Raw genomic sequence first — 22,157 nt, 5'->3', positions numbered from 1 at the left:
AAGGACATAACTAGCTTTAAGAGGAGAACTGTCTGCTAGAGTGGGAGTTAATTTGATAATATTAGTGATATTTTCATCTCAAGATGGCCTCTGCTTCCCTATGCAACCTGGCAACAACAAGGACTTCGATAATGAGGGCTGAGCTAATGAGGACCTGCTGCCATTTCACAGGCATGAACTATCCTGCCTTCCTTAGGGAACAGCTTAGCTGATCTGATGACAGCATTCAGTGAATTTTGAGGCAGACCCTAGGACGACCTCCAGTGATCCCTGCCACCTGGCACTCATGCTTCTGTGTAATTCTTTCCCCTTGGGTGTGGGTGGGACCTGTCAGTTGCTTTTAATAGATAGATCACGAGATGTATGTGATTACATGTACATTAGTATGTTACAGAAGGTTGTAATGTCCTTCTTGCTAACACATTCTTCCTTCCTGGTTTTGATGAATTGAGGAGTCCTGCTGTGGGCTGCTCTATGAGTGGCCTATGTGTCCGGAACTGAAGATAATTTCCAACTCCCAGCCAGCAAAACACAGAGGTCCTCAGTCCAACATCCCATGAAGAACTGAATTCTGCCAACGACCATATGAGATGAGATTGCAATCCTGGTCAGAAATGCGACTGCAGCTTTCAGACGAAACTCTGGAATAGAGAACCCAACAAACAGATGCCTGGACTCCCGACCTGAACCCACAGCAATGGTGAGATAATAAATGCGTGCTGTTCTGAGCTGCTAAACTTGTAGTCATCTGTTATCCAGCAATAGGTAACTAATGCAATCTTCATACCAAAATAAATGGGTCATTTATCCTAATATTTATTGAGAGATCCTGGGCACAGCACACTGCAGTAGCTCTGGGTAAACGACGGTAAACAAGAGAGAAAAGACCCTGACCTTCATGGAACTTACAGTTTAATGTAATAGATTACATGAAGTAATTATTCTACGAACTCTACAGTCTGATACTATTATCAGCATTAGCATCAGTAACCCGTGTTATAACTAATTGAATAACTACAGGTGAATATTATTGAACATTCACCCTAGTCGTAATTTTTAAAGGCAAATTATCCACAGCAAATCTACCTTTAAGGCCAGGCATGGTAGCTCATGCCAGTAATCACAGCACTTTGGAAGGGTGAGGCAGGTGGAATATTTGAGGTCAAGAGTTTGAGACCAGCCTGGCCAACATGGTGAAACCCCATCTCTACTAAAAACACACACAAAAAATTAGCTAGTCACAGTGGTGCAGGCCTGTAGCCCCAGTTCCTCTGGAGGCAGAGGCAGAAGAATCACTTGAACCCAGGAGGCAGAGCAACCTCAGTGACCCAAGATTGCGGCACTACACTCCAGCCTGGGTGACAAAGCGAGACTCCATATCAAAAAAAAAAAAAAAAAAAAAAAAGAAATGCCAAATGTGGGTGAAGGGGAGAAGGAAAGAAAAGCACACTGCCATGTGTGTTCCTACGCAACTGTCTTGTATGCTCTGCTCATGTACCCCAAAACCTAAAATCCAATAAAAAATTTTAAAAAAAATCTACTTTTAAGCTATACAACTTTCTGTAACTTGAGATAATGTTACTATCCCTTGTAAAAATGAGAACGTGTTCACACTCTTCCCTAAGGAAAGACCTCAAGTCAGCAGCTCCTGAATTTGTCTCCAAGTCCAGGACTTCTGAGTGATGGTTGTTCCTCCTCAAGTTTAATAATAAGCCCTCTTCCTGGTGATGTGCACCTGTAGTCCCAGCTATTCAGGAGGCTGAGGCAGGAGGATTGCTTGAGCCCAGGAGTTGGAGACTGCAGTGAGCTATGATCACCCTGCACTCCAGCCTGGGTGACAGAGCAAGACTCTGTCTCAATGATAATAATAATAATAATAAGCCCATCTTGTTATTCTATAACCTCTGAACTAAGTTGTAAAGTTGGCCATCATTAACATAGACTATACCAAATAGTGGGAGAAAAGCTATAAGAAATGAAAAAGACCAGGTGCAGCAGCTCACGCATGTAATCCTAGCACTTTGGGAAGCCGAGGTGGGTGAATCATTTGAGGTCAGGGGTTCGAGAGCAGCCTGGCCAACATAGTGAAACCCCATCTCTACAAAAATATAAAAATTAGCCGGGCATGATGGCAGGTGCCTGTAGTCCCAGTTACTCGGGAAGCTGAGGTGGGATAATCACTTGAACCCAGGAGGCGGAAGTTGCAGTGAGCCGAGATAACGCCATTGCACTACAGCCTGGGCAACAGTGAGACTAAAAAAAAAAAAAAAAGAGAAATAAATAAAAAGAAATAAAAGAGAAAATCAGTTAACTGCATAAAAATGTACTCGATACAGTAAGGAAGATAATAATAGCAAAATTGCCTTCCAGGCACTTTACATGAATGTTAATTAATTTAATTCTTAAGCCTCCTAAATAAGAACTATCAGTATTCCCTTCTCCCCACTTCTTTTAACCTATGGGGAAATTGAACCAAAGAGAAGTTAAGAAAGTTGTTTGGCCAGGTGCAGTGGCTGATACCTGTAATGCCAGCACTTTGGGAGACCAAGGCAGGTGGATCATGAAGTCAGGAGTTCAAGACCAGCCTGGCCAAGATAGTGAAACCCTATTTCTGCTAAAAAATACAAAAAAAAAAAAAAATAGCTGAGCATGGTGGTGGGTGTCTGTAATCCCAGCTACTTGGGAGACTGAGGCAGAGAATTGCTTGAACCCAGGAGGTGGAGGTTGCATTAGTGAGCCTAGATCGAGCCACTGCACTCCAGCCTGGGCAACAGAGCAAGACTCCGTCTCAAAAAAAAAAAAAAAAAAAAAGATATAGTGGGAGATTTCAACATCAGTATTAGATAGATCAATGAGACAGAAAATTAATAAAGATATCCAGGACTTGAACTCAGATCCAGAACAAGTAAACTTAATAAACATTTATAGAGCTCTGCACTTTAAATACACAAAATATACATTTTTGTCAGTACCACATTGCACCTACTCATAAGTTTAAATGAAATATTGATCGGCCATTATTAAGCACGATTATTGGCATAAAAGAGGTTTTCAATACCCATTTTTAGAATAAAGCAACATTTCCGTTCTCTCTCCCTCTTTTTCTTCCTCTTTCTTCTTCTTCTTCACTCCTTTTTTTTCTCTTTCTTTCATTCTCTCCAAAAAAAAAAAAAAAAAAGAAAGAAAGAAACAGAAAAGGATAGTTGCACAGTTTCAGGAACCTGGCTTTAGGGTAGTTCCCTTTACTGGGAACTTCTAGGAAACAAGGATGCTGTTCAGCTCACCTAAAGCAAAAGCCCCATCACACAAGCATCGCCGTTCTTGCACTTCAACATTGCACTTTTCCTGTGGGAAGATACACACACACACACACACACAAGTGGTTTGACAAGCTGGGCATGGGGGCTCACACCTGTAATCCCAGCACTTTGGGAGGCTGAGGCGGGCAGATCACAAGGTCAGGAGTTCATGACCAGCCTGACCAACATGGTAAAACCCCGTCTCTGCTGAAAATACAAAAATTAGCTGGGCGTGGTGGCACATGCCTGTAATCCCAGCTACTCAGGAGGCTGAGGCAGGAGAATCGATTGAACCTGGGAGGCAGAGGTTGCAGTGAGCTGAGATTGCGACACTGCATTCCAGCCTGGGTGACAGAGCGAGATGCCATCTCTAAAAAAAAAAAAAAAGAACGAAAGTGGTTCAGCATCTTCAGCAGTGAATCTGGGATCTGAACCCATCCAGTCTGACTTCAAATTCTCTGCACTTAGCCTCTTAACTATACTCCTTCTCAACATGAAAAGCTCCTTCGTTCCTTGTTTGAACAGTATTCACAAGGGCACAATTGGTGCTTATAACATCCTTCCCCCACCACTCCTTTGATGTCTCTTTTGCCTGTAGCAAGCATTTCAGCTGCCTGAGGACTTATTTTTTATTTTTAGTTTTTTGAGACAATGTCTCCCTCTGTCACCCAGGCTGGAGTGCCATAGCACGATCGTAGCTCACTGCAGCCTCAACCTCCTGGATTCAGGTGATCCTCCTGCCTCAGCCTCCAGAGTAGCTGGGACTGCAAGGGTACACCACCAGGCCCAGCTAATTTTTTTTTTTTAATTTCTTAGACAGGGTCTCACAGTGTTGCCCTTAGAGGTCTTAAAGTCCTGGGCTCAAGTGGTCCTCCTGCCTTGGCCTCCCAAAGTGCTGGGATTACAGGCATGAGCCACTGTGCCCGGCCTGACTGAGGATTTTTACTTGGTGTGTGGACTCTAGAATTTGAATGGGTTTGAATTCACTTTTACTCGCTATGTAAATGTGGGCAAATTGCTAAATTCTCTGTACCTCAGAGAATTATTTATAAATGGGGAGACCATACTGCCTACATCATAGGGTTGTTGTGAAAATGCAGTGAGTTAATAAACACAAGGCATTCGGTTTATTATTTCGGGAGGGACTATTCCAGAGCCTCCCTCTTAATAGCTCCAACTGTAGTAACATTCCCGTCACAGGGCAGGGAGCCAGTGTGACTCTTCTGCCAGTACTTCGATTACAACTAAGCACTCCAGAGCTAAGGAAGTAACTATAAGATGAGTTCAAGGACCCACCGAGGTCACTGGGAACAGTTCCCCCGTGAGTAAGCCCCATTACCAGCCATTATCCATAAAATTCTGTACGCTTACCAGAGAATCGCAGATGGCATTTGGGGCCTCCAGGATTAGCATTAGTTAGGAGATAATCATCCTGAAAGGGCTATGAGTTCCTTTTCCCAGGGTCCAATTGCCCTGGTCAATTGTTCCAAGTGCCTTCCCTAAAGGAAAGAGGAAGACTTCAGTACACTCTGTGCTGGCATTGCTGGGTTGTTCCTCAGGAGCATCTGGTCTCCATACTATTTCAAAGGGCTCTGCGTTTGGAAAGTGACTCAGGCCTGGGATTCGGTGAAAGACTGGACTCACCATCATCACGACTAATCAGTCCTCTGTTCCCCAGACTTAGATTTTGTTGTCATTCAAATTAGGTCAGACTTTAGCGTCCATGTATTCCAGCCCCAAAGGCTCTAGGATCTATTAAGCACTCTCGAATATCCTTAAGAGTCAAATCCTTCTGATAATCACATCTAAGTCTTCTGCTTTTCTTCAGGAAGCTCACTTGCTGAAGCTCATGTGCTTGCCCCTGAAGGTTAAAGCTGGTGTCTGCCCCTCCAGGAAACCTCTTTCCATCAAAGCATGTTCCACTCTCATCCCTGGTCTACAGAGGGCATCCACTTTTCAAGAATGCCAACACTTCTCTCACCAAAGTACATTTTTCTGGAGTTGGGTGAGTAGATCAGCGATTATAAATCCACTCAAACTGGTTGTTTGGCTCTGCGTCCCCATTCAAATCTCATCTCAAATTGTAATCCCCACACGTGGAAGAAGGGACCTGGTGGGAGGTGATTGGATCACAGGGGCAGTTTTCCCCACCATGCTGTTCTCGTGATACTAAGTGAGCTCTCACGAGATCTGATGGTTTAGAAGTGGCATTTTTCCTGAGCTCCCTCACTCTTTTGCCACCTTGTGAAGAAAGTGCCTGTTTCCCCTCTGCTTTCTCCGCCATGATTGTATGTTTCCTGAGGCCTCCCTAGCCACGTGGAACTGTGAGTCAAGTAAACCTCTTGTTTATAAATTATCCAGTTTCCAGTAACATCTTTATAGTAGCATTAAAATGGAATAATACACCACATTCATATCTCCTAAGGCTTTGGGTTCCTTTTTCCACAGCACATCAAGGAATGTGTGGCATATGACCACCCTGCTCAGGCCACCAGTGAGACTCATTTTTAGACAGCCAAGCAAACCTCTTTCACTTGTTTAATCTAGCATGTTGACTCCAGGATTCTCGGGGAGGGTATCTATGAGATGAATTTGACCAATCTAAAATGATGTTCTTCTCATCCTAACATTCTCAGAATACTTTCCCGCGTAATCTTGCTATTCTTTTGGTATGCAAGTCTTCTCTTCCCAGGTTTGGTTTTGATTTCAGGACATTCTAGAATCTGACTCTAAGTGTGGATCTGGAGATAATGAGCAGAGTAAGGGTGGGCCATGAGGACATCCCCTTGCAAGGTGACCATTCAGTGCACTCCTTACAGGGTCTCTTAATAAAACAGGACCAGCCTCATCAGAATGGGAGGAAGGGCTGCTCTCATTTTATTGGCCTGTGAGGCTCTGTGAGTTCTGGGCTTTCAGATTCTTGGGGTTATCTGACACCTTCAGAATATTTCCACTCCAATACTCAGGGGAAGAACCACCTTTTCCCAATCAATGCCCTGAAAGACATAGCGGGACTGTGAATTCAGTCGATTTTGTGATTCATCCATCTTCAGGCTCTGTCTCTGCCTCAGATTTTCAGCTTCATTAGCCTTGTACCTCATGACATAAAAGAGTATTTGAGGGAAGTCACAGAAACTTTCTCATTCACTGACCATGCTTCAAAGTGAGAATTTAAATCCCTGAAAATGTAATTTTTTTCTTGAAACTTCATCGTGCAGTCAGATGGAACTGTTCACCTCGTGGCCTTTATAATCCCCCCTCTGCAGTCCCCCAGAACCTTGCTTTCAATAGGCACTTCATTCTATGTCACTGGAGGTGATAATTTTGGTTCTCCCACTGGGTGACATGGACATCTATGAACACAACTCATGATATAATCAAAACACAATTTTATATTTGTTTCCCACCAACTCTTTACACTTTATTCAGGGGTTAGAGAAAGAGAACATGACCTTCCTTTAGCCCTGGAGGAAACTTTTGGCAGCTTCTATGGCTTCTCTTTCCTGCTCGCCCTCACTTCTACCCACCCGCCAGCTGTCATTTTCTTTCTCTTCCAGGGTTTATGGTAGGGTAGAAATTAGAGGAAAGAGGGGTAAGTGAGTCACTACTTGATCTGGTAGCTTCATCTCTCTGGGCCTGCAGATGATTAGAGCTGGTAACCCCCGGGGGCCTGGACCAGCTCAAGCTGGTTCTTTTTCTTCCGGCCCTTGAATAGGAATGTTGGAGTGGCTTCCTGCAGGCCCCTGCTCCTGCAATTCGGGAGACTCAGGTGGATGTATCTCTATTCAACTCCTTCCTGAGCCTCTGGGTATCCCGCTGAGCATGCTCAGCTGCTTTCTGTGGAGGTCCTTCTAAGAGGACCTGTTAGACAGGACCCAAGGCTTTGTCTTGTGTTACCTTCATATGGACTTATGAAGTCTCCTTCATCCTTTGCCTCAGTAAACTCCAGGAGTGCCTGCTGATCCCAAAATGGAAGCCCTGCTTGTTCTTCCATCTCCAAAGCAGGTAGCCAGCTTTGTTACGGAGAAACACATTCTGAATTTTCTTGGTGAAGTCAGACTTCAGTTTGCAGCGTGCTCTAAGTTTCTTGCTCGTTAGGCTGCCCCAGTCTTCTGTGTCTTCCAACTGCAAGGCACCCGTTTCAAAGTTTTCCCAGTGGACAACTAAAAACCTCACTAGGCTTAGGGTTGGGAGACAGCGCCTCTGCCCCTCATCCTAAGGGGAGAGGGCTCACAGCAGAGCAAAAGTCTCTTCGAAACAATCTTCTCAACCATAGTCTCCTAAATCCTCCCACTGACCCCTTTTATATCTTTGATTTCATCGAGAGCCCTAGGAGATGTGGAATCAGGTCTTCTTCCCTCCTGTTCTAAATCATGCATGGCAGGGTGAGGTAGGTGGCAGGGAGGGGGTGTGGTGGTTGGTCTCAATCTAATTTTCGCATCTTGAGATTTAGTCTGTTGATGCCTCTATCTAAACTGAGGCAGCAGCCAGGTGTGGTGGCTCACACCTGTAATCCCAGCACTTTAGGAGGCCGAGGAGGGCAGATCACCTGAAGTTGGGAGTTTGAGACCAGCCTGGCCAACATGGTGAAACCCGTCTCTAAAAATATTCAAAAATTAGCCAGCTGTGGTGGCGCACGCCTGTAATCCCAGCTACTCGGAGGCTGAGGAACAAGAATTGCTTGGACCCAGGAGGCAGAGGTTGCAGTGAGCCTAGATCGTACCACTGCACTCCAGCCTGGGCAACAGAACAAGACTCAGTCTTAAAAGAAATAAAAAGAAAAAGCAGACACAGGCAGGAATAGTGTCATACTAACTTCTCTAACAATAGTTTTAGTGACTTTCTGGCCACCAGATGTCATGTTTTTCCCATATCCTGTCCTTACTACTTTCAAACCCAACCAAGTCACCTAGTCAATTCCTGATTCCCAATACCTTGGGATCTCTTTCAGGAGAAAAATCCAGTCTGGCTAGTTTCAGCGGAACTTTATTACATGGCATTTCTTAGAATTTCTAGAAGGGCCAAGAAACAAAGCCTGGATATTATACCACCAGAAGTGAAGCAGCCAGGAGGAATGTCCAAGCATCCCACATGTCCCAGATATCCTAAGACTCTTCTAGAAGAAATCCTGCTGTTGCTGCTAGATGATGCTTAACATCTATAAAACCAGAACTGACCACCAGGACCCCATTGCAGTTCATGCAGAAGGCCAGGCACTGTTGTGTCCAGACTTACTAGAATTCTGTGTCTGCAGCCTGTCACCTATATTCCAAGTCTTGTTTAGGTTTGGATTTGTTGGAAGATAGTCAAATGTCTATATCCTAGCAGCAAAGGGTCTTAGGAAATGTGTTCTGTTTGTTTGTTTGTTTTCTTTCTTTTTTTTTGGAGACAGAGTCTCTGTCACCCAGGCTGGAGTACAGCAGCATGATCTTGGCTTACTACAACCTCCGCCTCCCAGATTCAAGGGATTCTCCTGATTCTGCCTCCCAAGTAGCTGGGACTACAGGTGCCCAACACCATGCCCGACTAATTTTTGTATTTTTAGTAGAGACAGGGTTTTGCCATGTTGGCCAGGCTGCTCTCGAACTCCTGACATCGTGATTCACTCACCTCAGTCTCTCAAAGTGCTGGAATTGCAGGCACAAATGACAAATGTCCATTAGAAAACTCTTATGAAAAGAAAAGTTGGCCGGGCATGGTGGCTCATGCCTGCAATCCCAGCACTTTGGGAGGCTGAGGCAGGTGAATCACAAAGTCAGGAGTTCGAGAGCAGCCTGGCCAACATGGTGAAACCCCATCTCTACTAAAAATACCAAAAATTAGCTGGGTGTAGTGGTTGGTGCCTGTAATTCCAGCTACTCGGGAGGCTGAGGCAGGAGAATTGCTTGAACCCGGGAGACGGAGGTTGCAGTGAGCCAAGATCGTGCCACTGCACTCCAGCGCTGGTGACATGTGAGACTCTGTCTCAAAAAACAAAAGAAAAGAAAAGTTTGTTCTAATCAATAAACTATTTTGACTGTATAAAACAAGAAAATAACAAAAATAACCCTCTTCTATGTCTTTTGAATTTTGTATTATTGTTGTAATATTTATTCAAAGTACAGATTAAGAAAAAATGAAGTCCACCTTTTCAAGCCTCTTCCTTAGTGCCATTTTTCTTGTCTTCCTTTCTCTTATGGTGTTGGGGTCTTCTAATGTCTTTGTTCTTTAACCCTAGAAGTGGTTTTAATTGACCTTTTGTTAGTCTTTGGTCTCATTTACCCCTTGTGTTGTTATAAAGTTAAACGAGGTAATGCATTTAAAACACTTCGCATAGTGTTTGGCACCTACTAGGTAATCAACACTCGTTAGTGTTCCTGCCACTCTCCTCCTGCTATATTACTGCTTGTGGTGGTTGTTCCAGTCTTGATTGTAGAGAATTCAACAAGACGTAGTGGGTGCATTTGAGGGACCCTCCAGCCCACGTCCTCACAATTTAAATGTGGACACAATCCGAGCTATACCAGTTAGATTTCCTTTTTAAAAATAAAAGAGACGGGGTCTTGCTCTGTTGCCTAGGCTTGTTTTGAATGCCTAGGCTCAAGCAATCCTCCTGCCTTGGCCTCCCAAGGTGCCGACATTACAGGCATGAGCCACCATGCTAGGCTGCCAGTTAGACTTTCTTAGGGACTAGGTAAGGTAAGAACATGTATAGATGGAGTCAGAATTGGCAGCAAAACAGCCCAAAGACATACCCGTTAGCTAAAGAAAGGAGGTAGGAGAAACTGGGAGATGGCAGAGTATCCTGATCATTACATGTGGGCTCTGTAGTCTGGTTGCCTTAAATCCCTGCCCAAACACTCACAAGCTGTGGGATCTTTGGCAAGTCAATTACATAAGCTCTCCAAGCTTGCATTTCTTCATCGATGACACAGGGATAACAGCAGTATCTTTCTCATACGGTTTTGTGAATTGCTGTGGACAATTCCTATCATATAGCAAGTTTGATTCCAGGATTTCATTTACCTGAAAGTTTCTGTTTGAAAAACGTCATTCCCCAAGTTTTTATCTTCCAGTGAACTAATGGTCCTGCATTTCATGTCTCCAGGCTTTTATAAGAATAAACATAGTTAACGTGTTTTAAAAAATTTTTATAACACATCAGTTTGAATTAAAAACTCATTATCGGCTGGGAGCAGCGGCTCACACCTGTAATCACAGCCCTTTGGGAGGCTGAGTTGGTCATTCATGAGGTCAAGAGATGGAGATCATCCTGGCCAACATGGTGTAATCCTGTCTTTACTAAAAATACAAAAATTAGCTGGGCATGGTGCTGCACACCTGTAGTCCCTGCTACTTGGGAGGCTGAGGCAGGAGAATCACTTGAATCCAGGAGGCGGAGGTTGTAGTGAGCTGAGATCGAGCCACTGCACTCCAGCCTGGTGACAGAGCAAGACTCTGTCTCAAACCAAACAAACAAAAAACTCATTATCTCATTACTAATAAGAATAAAAAAGCACTTGAAAAGCATAAAGGATATCTAAGTGTCAAGTTGAATTTAGTTCAAAGTTTTCTGTAGATATAAAGTTTCTCTTTAAGGATCTGTTGACATCCATTCCATGGGCAAACTGATTTACTATATGTTTAGTTGGGTTAATCCCAAGCAGGCTGTGCAAAATGTGTCATTTCACAATTAGGTCAAGCAATGCAATGTAAAATGTGGGACTAAAAGTAAGCTTACAAAAATGCCTGTCTACTTTCCCAGGTGAGCTCAAGGAAAATCTGCAGGGGCTCTTTGATGAACCAGAGACCCTATGGTTGTTTGTTTGTTTGTTTGTTTTTTGAGTTAGGTTCTTGCTCTGTTGCCTAGGCTGGAATGCAGTGATGCGATCATTGCTTACTGTAACCTTGAACTCCTGGGCTCAAGCGATTTTCCTACCTCAGCCTCCTGAGTAGCTGGGACTTAGGAGCACAGGCCCATGACACCTCGTCTGGCTGGTTTTTAAAAAATTTTTTGTAGAGATGAGATCTCGCTATGTTGCCTTGGCTGGCCTGGAACTCTTAGCCTCGAGTGATCCTCCTGCCTCAGTGTCTCAATGCGTTGGGATTACAGTCATGAGCCACTGCACCTGGCTGACTTTATAATTTCATAATTTTATGGCTTTAAGACCTGTGACCCTGGAATATAAGTGTGCCCCATTCTACTTTGCTGAATTAAAAGAAAAATCTCAGCAAGCTAAATTATAAACTACTTCTTTTAGCAGATGACATTTCATAAATATCTTGAGAGCCATGGAAAAGACTTTGAGGGAAGAATGAAAGCCCCACATGTAATTCCATTTGCAGTTTAGTAGGTTATTCCATTCTTTATCTTTTTCATTTATTAAAGTGAGCCTAATGCCATGAACCTGATTTCCTCAGGTTTCCCTGGCCTGTGGGTTAAAAGGGGGCAGATTAGTGGTGATAGCCCATGTTTTGCTGAATCTGTCTAACATCTTCAGGTTTCAGAGCCTCAAGTACCCCATTCAAGCCTCCCTCAGTTATTTAGTTAGAACTACACTCGGAAGTTCTCAGAGTGTATATTGCAAACAAATCTATCCCTTACAGTTACTGGGTAATGGGATGTCTTCTTCCTGTACTCTGACCCACAGATATCCTTTGCCCAGCTAGCCATTTGAGGATGTGCATTTCCACCACCCAAACTGCTGGTGCCCCTAGGATAACCCCAAGACTGTCCCAAGAATGCCAACTTCCACTGATCTCTAGGCAGCCAGCCCTGGAGATGCCAGAGCAGTTTCATGTTACTGGGAACCCTAAATGTGCCAAAGTGCACTGCATCAAGAAGGCCCTACTCTATGTGGCACTTTATCCCTTGGGCACACAAACTGTGCGCTTCAAGAGGGAGCCTTTGTAAAACAGAGACTTTGTCTTCCACTTATGGCTTCTCTTGCCACAATGCTCAGATGTGAATCCTTGGGGCCTAGGCTGTCTTCCCCAGTCTTATCTCCCTCTTCCTGGAAAGTGGCTCTTCCTTCCTCTCATGCAAATTACTTCGTGTAAATAGACGCCTTTTCTTTTGGTTCATCAGTGCATTTGTTGGAACTCTTTTGGTTGCAAATAACAGACTTCAACTGGAGCCTGCAGAGGCAAATAGAGAGTCTGAATTAGAAAGCTCTTGGAGTGTCTGGTGAAATAAAATGGCAGAACTGCAGCTGGGCCTCAAGGAGAAACTAAAACAGGGGGCTGAAAAGCTCTAATGATGTCTGTCCCTCTCCTCTCAAGTTGACTGGCTTTCCCTGATCACTGCTTCCTAAGGAGGAAAACAGGACTCTATATGGGTTTTGCTGGGGAAATACAGTGAACTGGCTATTTCTGAAGCCTAGGGTGATGGTAAAGGTTGGGGGAGGGAGGCTTGATGCCAGATTTGGACACAGAGGAAAGCACTGCCTCAAAGTTGATTTTTAACAGGCTAGAACTTTGCCCTGAAGTCAATGAATGGCAGAGCCACTAAGGAGGTGAGAGTAGAGCAAGAACATTTTTACTGTAGTTAGGTCATGCTGGGATATTTGGGAAACAGATATAAGGGAGCAAGACCAGAGACAGCTAGAGGAGTTAGGATGCTACTGTCAGAGCATCTGAACCAGAGCAACTCCATTTTGAGTGAAGCCTAGGAACATAAGGCTGAGACTTTCTAGGCTGTATTCTCACAAAGTTAGGCATTCCTAGCCTCTAGATGTTTACAGTTAGGGCAAAAAATTAATGACATTTACTAAACAGACCCAGACTTGGGAGCGTGCAGATATCCGATATCTGGAGAACAAAGGCATTCCTAATTTTGCTTTAAAGATAATAATATCAATTATTGCAAAATATAGTAATAAAGAAAATTAATTCTTTATTACAAACCCTTGTAGCCAAGCACATCTGCCCATATATACAAGCATTGTACCCACGGTGGATGCGTTCCTCCTCTTACTTTCGGGAACATCCTACTCTGTCTATGGAGTAGTGATCCCTTCACCACTTTTCTTTCTTAATAAACTTTCTTTTGCTTTGCACTGCAGACTTGCCCTAAATTCTTTCTTGCATGAGATCCAAGAACCCTCTCATGGGGTCTGGATCAGAACCCCTTTCCTGTAACACTACTGTAACATGTGATCTTAAAAACTATCCAATAGGCCCTGGGAGCAGGAATAGAGAGGAAGAAATGGATTGGAGAACTACTTAAGACATAGAATCCATAGGACTTAGTCATAGGTGGGCAATGAGGAGAGGGAGGAAAGGGTTGGCCTTGGAGGCTGGATAAATGGTGGTGTTGGAAATAAGAGCTTGGAGTTGCAAGGAGAATGAGCACTCACACAGCAAGGCAAATTTACTTCTGCTGAAGGATGCTGCTCACATTTCTGGCCACTGCAAGAGCACATCGAACAAAGGAGGGAAGGGGTTTTTATCCCTAACACAGTCAGTCCTTGCTTCTATGCCTTGTCTCCATTTGTTGGAGTCAGACCACACAATCTAAGCTGATCCCAATTGGCTATTTCAAATAGAGCATGGGTGTGGGTTACAGCAGTGGGAAGGGGAGTTTTGGCAGGAAGGGCCGTTTATAACACAAGTACAAGTACAAGGCATGTCTGGGCATGTCTAGTTGAGGCAAAGGTGGGAAGAATGGTTACAGAAGTTTCAAAGTGGGTAGCCAAGGATGACGGGAAGTCTTTCCACATAAGAAATAGATGTGGGCTACAGATCAAAACTGGCAGGAGAGATTGTTTATGGTGTGGGTAACTAGGAATAGGGTGGGGTACAAGGAAGTTGACCCCCAGAACAAAGAATAAGGAAGTTAAACAAGCTGAACCTTTGAAGAGGAACTTATTGTATCTAACAGTGATGGTATTGGGTGAGGTGGGGGATAGGGAGAAGGAGCAGATTTTGTTTGGGGGAAGATGAAATGGCATGCTTTTCATGGCCTGGCTGGAATTAAACCTGACTGTATGTACAGCAAATTAAGTTAACTTGTGTTTGTTGAGGTTGGGTGCCCAAAGGATCCTCAAAAGTTGATATTAGGCTAATCCCAGCCGTTTGGGAGGCCAAGGTGGGTAGATCGTTTGAGGCCAGGAGTTGGAGACCAGCCTGACCAACATGGCGAAACCCTGTCTCTACTAAAAATATAAAAATCAGCTGGGCATGGTGGCTCATGCCTGTCATTTCAGCTACTCAGTTAGCTGAGGCGGGGAAGTTGCTTAAACCCAGGAGGTGGGGGCTGCAGTGAGCCAAGATTGTACCACTCCAGCCTGGGCGACAGAGCGAGACCCTATCTCAAGGAAAAAAAAAATGGTAGGAAGCCATGAACATTTAATTCTTTCACTCTGGGAGAGTCAATGCTAGATATTTATGGTTGAGCTGGGACTTCTCATATAATGTGGTTCAATCATGATTCTGAATAATATCACCCAAGAGAGCATGTGGTAAGAAGAGCAGCTGACACATGATGGAGGCTTGGAGAATGCTAGGGTTTAAGGAAGGGGGAAAGGGGTTTAAGAAAGAGAAGCCCATGAGAGATGGAAAAATTGATAATTCAGCAGTGTTAAATGCAACAGAGAGTATCTGTGAGATCACTACAAGGTGTCCATTCACTTAGCCACAAAATATCTATTTATTTATTTATTAGAGATAGGGTCTCACTATGTTGCCCAGGCTGCTTTTGAACTCCTAGCCTTAAGTGATCTTCCCGCCTTGGGCTTCCAAGGTGCTGGGATTACAGGTGTGAGCCATCACATGCAGCCTCACAAAATATTGATTGAGCAGCTACTGTGTTCAGCATGCTATAGCAGTTAAGAGTTTAGGCTTTGGTGCCAGACTACCTAGGTTTGAATCCATGATTTACTTGCTGTCTGGCCTGGGACAAGTTATTACTCTGCCTTAGCTTCTATTTTCTCTTCTGCAAAATGGCAAAGATAACAGTAATGATTTCATAAAGAGTTGCATGAGGATTAAACAATATGCGGCAGATGGTAATCATATACTCAATGCTATTATCGTCATGCATCAGATACTTCTCTGGGCTCCAGGGATACAGCTATGAACAAGACAGACCAAGTCCCTGCTCTTGTGGAATTTATAATCTATTTGGGATGAGGAGAGCATGGATCATAAACAACAAAAAGCAAGAAAATGGCAGTGAAGTACTAAAAAGAAAATAAAAAGGGTGAGATGATGGGAGGTGGGGGTGAGATGGAATGGTGTGGATGGGCTGGCCAGGGAAGGCAGCCTCTCTGAGGAGGTAACGTTTGCACTGGAACTTGAAGACCCGTGAGAAGATACTGGGGCAGAGTGTTTCAGGCAAACGGTGAACAAATGCAGTGACCCTAAGATGGGAACAAATTTGGTGTGTTCAAGGGAAAGAAAGCACAACCTCTGTCTGACTTCATGGCCCATATTCTTTTCACTGTACCTCCTGGTCTTTCTAGCACAAATCATATTAATAAAGCCACAGGAAAAGAGTCCTAAAATTCTTGTGGCTGAGACCATAAGTTGACTCATTCAATATGTATTCAAATCACTTTTGATCAGGAAAGCAAAAAGCTACATTCTTAGACTCCCTTGCAGCTAGATTGATATTCACAACACAGTTTCTGCCAACGTGTGAGGCATAGCAGCAAGGTGGTGGCTGAGCCCAGAGAGAGAGAGCAGATCTCTCTGCTGGGGTATGCACGGAAACCGTTGCATGTCATAGGAGGACATTTGTTTTTTGGCATAGTTTCTGGCTGAATAGTGTTCAAGCCTGGTTCTCTGTTCCTCCCAAAAATTCTATAAGCTCTTTAGATTTTCCATGTATTTCTCTTTTTAAAGTTTTTAGGATTTGTTTTGTTTTGAGACAGAGTCTCTCTCTACCACCCAGGCTGGAGTGCAGTGGTACAATCTCGGCTTACTGTAAACTTCACCTCCTGGGTTTAAGCAATTCTCTGCCTTAGCCTCCTGAGTATCTAGAATTACAGACACATGCCACCAGGCCTGGATAATTTTTTGTATTTTTAGTAGAGATGGGGTTTCACCATCTTGGCCAGGCTGGTCTTGAACTCCTGACCTCATAATCCACCCACCTCAGCTTCCCAAAGTGCTGGGATTACAAGTGTGAGCCACTGCACCCAGCCCAGATTTTAGTTTTTATGGGTACATAGTAGGTGTATGTACTCATGGGGTACATAAGATGTTTTGATACAGGCATACAATGTGTTATAAACGCACCTGAGTAAATGAGATTTTTCATGTTTTTTTTCTGCCTAAACTAGCCAGAGTGAATTCTATTGTCTGCAGCTAAGAACCTCGATCTATATAACACCCTACTAATTCCATATGTACTTCCACCAGCTTTCCAACTACTTCCTGTCCCTCCCTCCTCCAGGTCTAACCTGAGGAGAGGGAAGCTTGGGTGATTCAGCCCTAGAGATCAATCGTTTGGGGACCCCCAGGCAGGTAGAGGAGGGCAATGGATGGTGGTAGATGCTGGGGGAAAATGGAGACTAGTACAGTCTCCTCTGCAAGTGCCATCAAGCCCTGTGTCTTTCCACGTGCCAGGTAAAGTGTCTGGCCCTTATGTGACAAGATTTGCAGTAGCTTAAGGAAAATGGAGAGATCAAAACTTTCAGCAGGGGTACAGGATGGAAGAGCAGTCCAGATGTGGTTTGGGATGATTGAGGAACACTCTGTCATCTCAAGATGATGCAGAAACAAGACCACAGCATGTCTCCTCTTTGCCAAAAGAAGGCAGGGAAAATCACCTGCTTTTTCTTTTTCTTTTTTTTTTTTTTGAGATGGAGTTTCGCTCTTGTTACCCAGGCTGGAGTGCAATGGCGCGATCTCGGCTCACCGCAACCTCCGCCTCTTGGGTTCAGGCAATTCTCCTGCCTCAGCCTCCTGAGTAGCTGGGATTACAGGCACGCGCCACCGTGCCCAGCTAATTTTTTTTTGTATTTTTAGTAGAGATGGGGTTTCACCATGTTGACCAGGATGGTCTCGATCTCTTGACCTCGTGATTCACCCGCCTCGGTCTCCCAAAGTGCTGGGATTACAGGCGTGAGCCACTGCGCCCAGCCTGCTTTTTCGTCTTCACTCTGTTTTCCAGTTTCTGAATGAGTTACAGAGTGCAAGAAACCAAGTGGGTGGGTGACGGTTTGAAACACCAGTGCCTCTGTGCACCTTCTAAATACCTATATGTAGGCAGGAAAGAGTGGGCAAAGCCTGGGCAGAACTGGGGAGCAGGGGAGATTCAAGCGTTTTACACTTTTGCTTCCTCTTCCTGATTATTTCTCTTCCTGATTCAATATAAAATTTGAATTTTGTATTGTCTGCTGTTGCTTCAAGACTAAGCAGGGCTTAGGCTCATGATGGTTACTTTTATATATCGACTTGACTGGGCTAAAGCACATCCAGAGAGCGGGTAAAACATTGTGGAGTGTGCCTAGCAGGGTGCTTCCAGAAGAGATCAGCATTTGAATGGGTAGACTGAGTAGAGAAGAGTGCCCTCACCAGTACAGGTGGGCATCATCCAATCCATTCAAGGGCTGAATACATCAATGATGAAGGAAGGGTGAGTTTGCTCTCTGCTTGGGTTAAGTCATCCATCTTCTCCTGCTTTCAGACATTGGCTCCCCAGTTCTCCAGGCTTTCAGACACAGCCTGGGACTTATACCCACGGGCCTCCCCAGTTCTCAGGGCTTTGGTTTGAACTGGAGTGATACCACCAGCTTTCCTGATTTTTCAGCTTGTAGATGGCAGATTTTGGGGCTTTTCAGCCTCCACAATTGCATGAGCCAATCCCTCAGAATACATCTCTTTCAATATATCTGTATATACATTCTACTGGTTCTTTTTTCTGGAGAACCCTGACTAATACAAGTCTCCAGTACATAAATATTAGTAGCTTTTGCTAGCAGAATGGATGCAGGTGCTTTCAGCTTTTCCGTCTATGAAGTTTGTTGTTGTTTGAAATAGAGTCGCACTCTGTCACCCAGATAGAGTGCAGTGGCATGATCTCAGCTTACTGCAACCTCCGCCTCCCAGGTTCAAGCAACTCTCCTACCTCAGCCTCCTAAGTAGCTGAGATTACAGGTGTGCACCACCACAGCCAGTTAATTTTTGTATTTTTTCTTTTTTTAGTAGAGACAGGGTTTTACCATGTTGGCCAGACTCGTCTCAAATCCCTGACCTCAAGTGACCCACCTGCCTCGGCCTCCCAAAGTGCCAGGATTACAGGTATGACCCACTGCGCCTGGCCCCTATGAAGTTTTTGAAATAGAAAAGAACACTTCCTTCTGTTTGGCTTAGATTGGGCATGTTCAGGGTCACAGGTTGGAAATAAAAGTTTTGAGTTTGGGCCTACGCTAACCAGACAGCATGCTCAAATATGGGAGTGTTTCCCCAGAGTGTGTCTCTTTCGTAGTTTTGTATTTTCTCTTGTCTCTCCTGGTAAGAGGTCTATCCCCTCTACTGAATTATGCCATTCTAATTCCATCCTGCAAACGGTCTGAGCCTCTTGTATTTACTCTTTAGCAATTGACTGCAATTTGGAGCCTTCAAATGCTTGTTATCAGTGCATCAATTTGGAAAACTATTAATGCTCTTCCTGCTGAGTTTGATGTGCCAGGTTCTGTTTGGTAACATTCAGTGTTCCCTCTAGTTCTGTCAATTACCAGCGTGAGATGAAAGATGGGGGTAAGCGAATAAAAAACAGACGTCATGAGCGCGATTCCATTTGATCATGCTGAAAATGGCTGACCCTTAACAATTGCTTTACAGTTTAAGAATAATTTTTTCCCTGACCAGATTTATTCAGAGAAGTCTGTGAATTGAAATTTTACTAGAAAATATATAAAATGATTCCTTAAAAAAATACAAGTCTCCTACTTTATGTCCTTCAAAGCACCTAGCACTGGAGGATATAGTGAACAATACTATTGTCAGAAAGACCTGGGTCTTTCCAAAGACTTGGAAAGACCACACATGGTTTTGATTCCATTTATAAGACATTTCCAGAATAGGCAACTCTATGTAGACAGAAAGCAGACTGGTGGTTTCCAGGGGCTGGGAGAATAGGGAATGGGGTGTGACTGCTAAAGGGTTTCCTTTTGGGGGGATGAAAAGGTTCTAAAATTGATTATGGTGCTGGTTGTACAACTCCTCAAATACACTAAAAACCACTGAATTGTAATTTTTTTTTTTTGAGACAGAGTCTCATTCTGTCGTCCAGTCTGGAATGCAGTGGCATGATCTTGGCTCGCTGCAACCTCTGCCTCCTGGGTTCAAGCAATTCTCTGCCTCAGCCTCCCGAGTAGCTGGGATTACAGGTGCCAGCCACCGTGCCAGGCTAATTTTTGTATTTTTAATAGCGATGGGGTTTCACCATCTAGGCCAGACTGGTCTTGAACTCTTGATTTTGTGATCTACCCGCCTTGGCCTCCCAAAGTGCTGGGATTACAGGCATGAGCTACCATGCCTGGCCCTGAATCATATTCTTTAAAGGATGAGCTGTAGAGTATGTGAAGTATATCTCAATAAATTTGTCACGTAGAAGAAAATGCTTCTTGGCATTCATTGGCAGCTTCTGCATCTATAAAATGGGCATAGCAACATCTACCTCACAGAGCCACTCCAAGGATTAAATGAAATACTATATGGAGAGCAATTACCTTAGTGCCTTGCACATAGTAAATGCTGTAAACAATTCACTCGTTTTATAATATTCTCATTACATATTTGCCTGCTGCTGCTGCTACCAACACTTGTAAAGTCAAAGAGGAATTAGTACAAAGGTGAATATTAAAGCAGAGCATTAGTATAGAGGTGAATATTGAGGCAGAAAGGTCCTTAGAAGTCAGTCAAGGCCAGGCACGGTGGCACATGCCTGTAATCCTAGCACCTGGGGAGGTTGAAGCGGGAGGATCGCTGCAGCCCAGGAGACTGAGACCAGCCTGGGCAACATAACATAGAGACCTTTCCTCTACAAAGAATAAGAAAGAAAGAAATTTAACTTGAAAAAGAAATCAATCTAATTCTACTCTCTGATTTTGCAAACAAGAAATTAGTGATAAACCTAGAAAATGACCACCGGCAAAAGAGGTTTAGGGAGGCTATGAGAGAGGGAACGAACTCTGGAGTGAATGTGAGATGTTAGAACGAAAGCCATTTCGCCACGTTACTGAATCATGTGTGCTCTGCTGAGGCAGCAGCACTGAACCTGGCTTAGCCCTTTGCAATAAGAGCAAGGAGGAAGAGCAATTAGGTAATTCATTTCCACATTACAGAAATCTGTGCATGTTCACTAGAGTCTGAAATAGAAACAGCCTCATGCGGTTGATAATTTTAAAAATTCTATTAAACTCCTCCAAGGTAGGTTTTTAGAAACAATATAATAGTTACCTTCCTTAATCTTAGAAAGGGTAAGAATATTAAATATTAAACTTGCTCCAAACTACCTACATTAGTTTTTAAAAATTCTGTCTTTCTTTCTCCCTACACCACACACACACACACACACGCACACACACATATGCACACACATGCACACACATGCATGCAAACACATGTACGCACACACACACAATTCTAAGATACACAATTTTTTACAACCTAAGTCTCTGATCAGGACACGTCTTACAATCAATGACTCATTCTAATTTAATTGACAAAATCATTTTATTTCTTAGTTTTACACAAAGTAGTGGTCTGTCTGAAAATAGAGGACAGATCAAATCAAATATGCTATACAGACATAGATATACTTAAAAGAGGAGCTAGAAATTGGTGCTGGCTGAATGCTGAGGAATACTCAGGTGTCACTGCTGACCTGAGTATCAAACACCACAGAGTTAAGCAGCTCCACTGGGGCAGTCATTATGTGGCCGGAACGTGCATCCTTGAACCTGGGACCCATTAATAGGCACTCTGGATTAGTGACAGTTTTGCTAATAATAATTCTGGAGAAAAGTATTCATTTATACTTTTATGCCTGCATTTTTTTTTCTTTGAGATGGAGTTTGCTCTTGTCACCCAAGCTGGAGTGCAGTGATGTGACCTCAGCTCACTGCAACCTCTGCCTCCTAGGTTCAAGTAATTCTCCTGCTTTAGCCTCCAAAGTAGCTGGAATTATAGGCGCTAGCCACCATGCGCAGATAATTTTTGTTGTTGTTGTTGTTTTTTTTAAGTAGAGACAGGTTTTTACCATGTTGGCCAGGCTGGTCTCAAACTCCTGACCTCAGGTTATCCACCCACCTTGGCCTCCCAAAGTGCTGGGATTACAGGTGTGAGCCACCGTGCTTAGTCTCCCTGGGTCTTTTGATTGGATACACCTGGGTCCTTTCAGGAAAAGATCTAGAGCTATCACAGGTCCTCATATTGCAATGGATATTGAATGTTCATTCTACGGTTCCAGAAGCAACACTTTGTCAGGAGGTGCTGTGGAAGCTGGAGGATTGGCTGATGCCTCCCGCTTGAATCAACAAGGTTTTCCTCTAATGGCCTCGCTTGATTTAGGGGTGAGTGAATTTCTGCAGAGTGGCTGAGCACTTGGTGTGGTTTGAGGGTCCCTAATAGATGTATCAAAGTGTTTGGCTACAAACTCCTCACTAATGGTAATTATTCTGATGCTGCTGCAGATGATTAGCCTGGACTTTGGAAAGCTTCCTCCTTGGTGCATTCCATTCAAAAGGCCTCCTCTTCTCATCTTGTGCCTGTAAATACAATCCCCTGAAATGACAAGAGAGGATAAGAAAAGCTGCAAGCATTGCCTGTACTGGCCTTTTGAACTCATTCCGGGTTTCCATGGAAGTGGGAGTCAGGATAGATGGATTTGTTTTCTTCTCTCCTTGAGCAATGCGGTTTTCATCA

General features: G+C 43.9%; 1 long non-coding RNA gene across 1 annotated transcript in view; it reads left to right on the top strand.

The window, feature by feature from the left end:
- Nucleotides 1-452: 452 nt before the first annotated feature.
- The window catches only part of LOC118144464 (uncharacterized), a 35,070-nt gene continuing 13,365 nt past the window's right edge, over nucleotides 453-22,157 (top strand). Inside the window, exons 1-2 of the long non-coding RNA XR_008473928.2 lie at nucleotides 453-700; nucleotides 5,128-5,304. This is a non-coding gene — a long non-coding RNA (uncharacterized LOC118144464). The remainder of the gene's footprint in view (nucleotides 701-5,127; nucleotides 5,305-22,157) is intronic.

The sequence above is a fragment of the Callithrix jacchus genome, chromosome 9 (assembly GCF_049354715.1).
Source record: "Callithrix jacchus isolate 240 chromosome 9, calJac240_pri, whole genome shotgun sequence".
Classification (NCBI taxonomy): domain Eukaryota; kingdom Metazoa; phylum Chordata; class Mammalia; order Primates; family Cebidae; genus Callithrix; species Callithrix jacchus.
The sequence above is the reverse complement of the archived record's forward strand: the minus strand, read 5'-3'. Positions and strand labels throughout refer to the sequence as shown.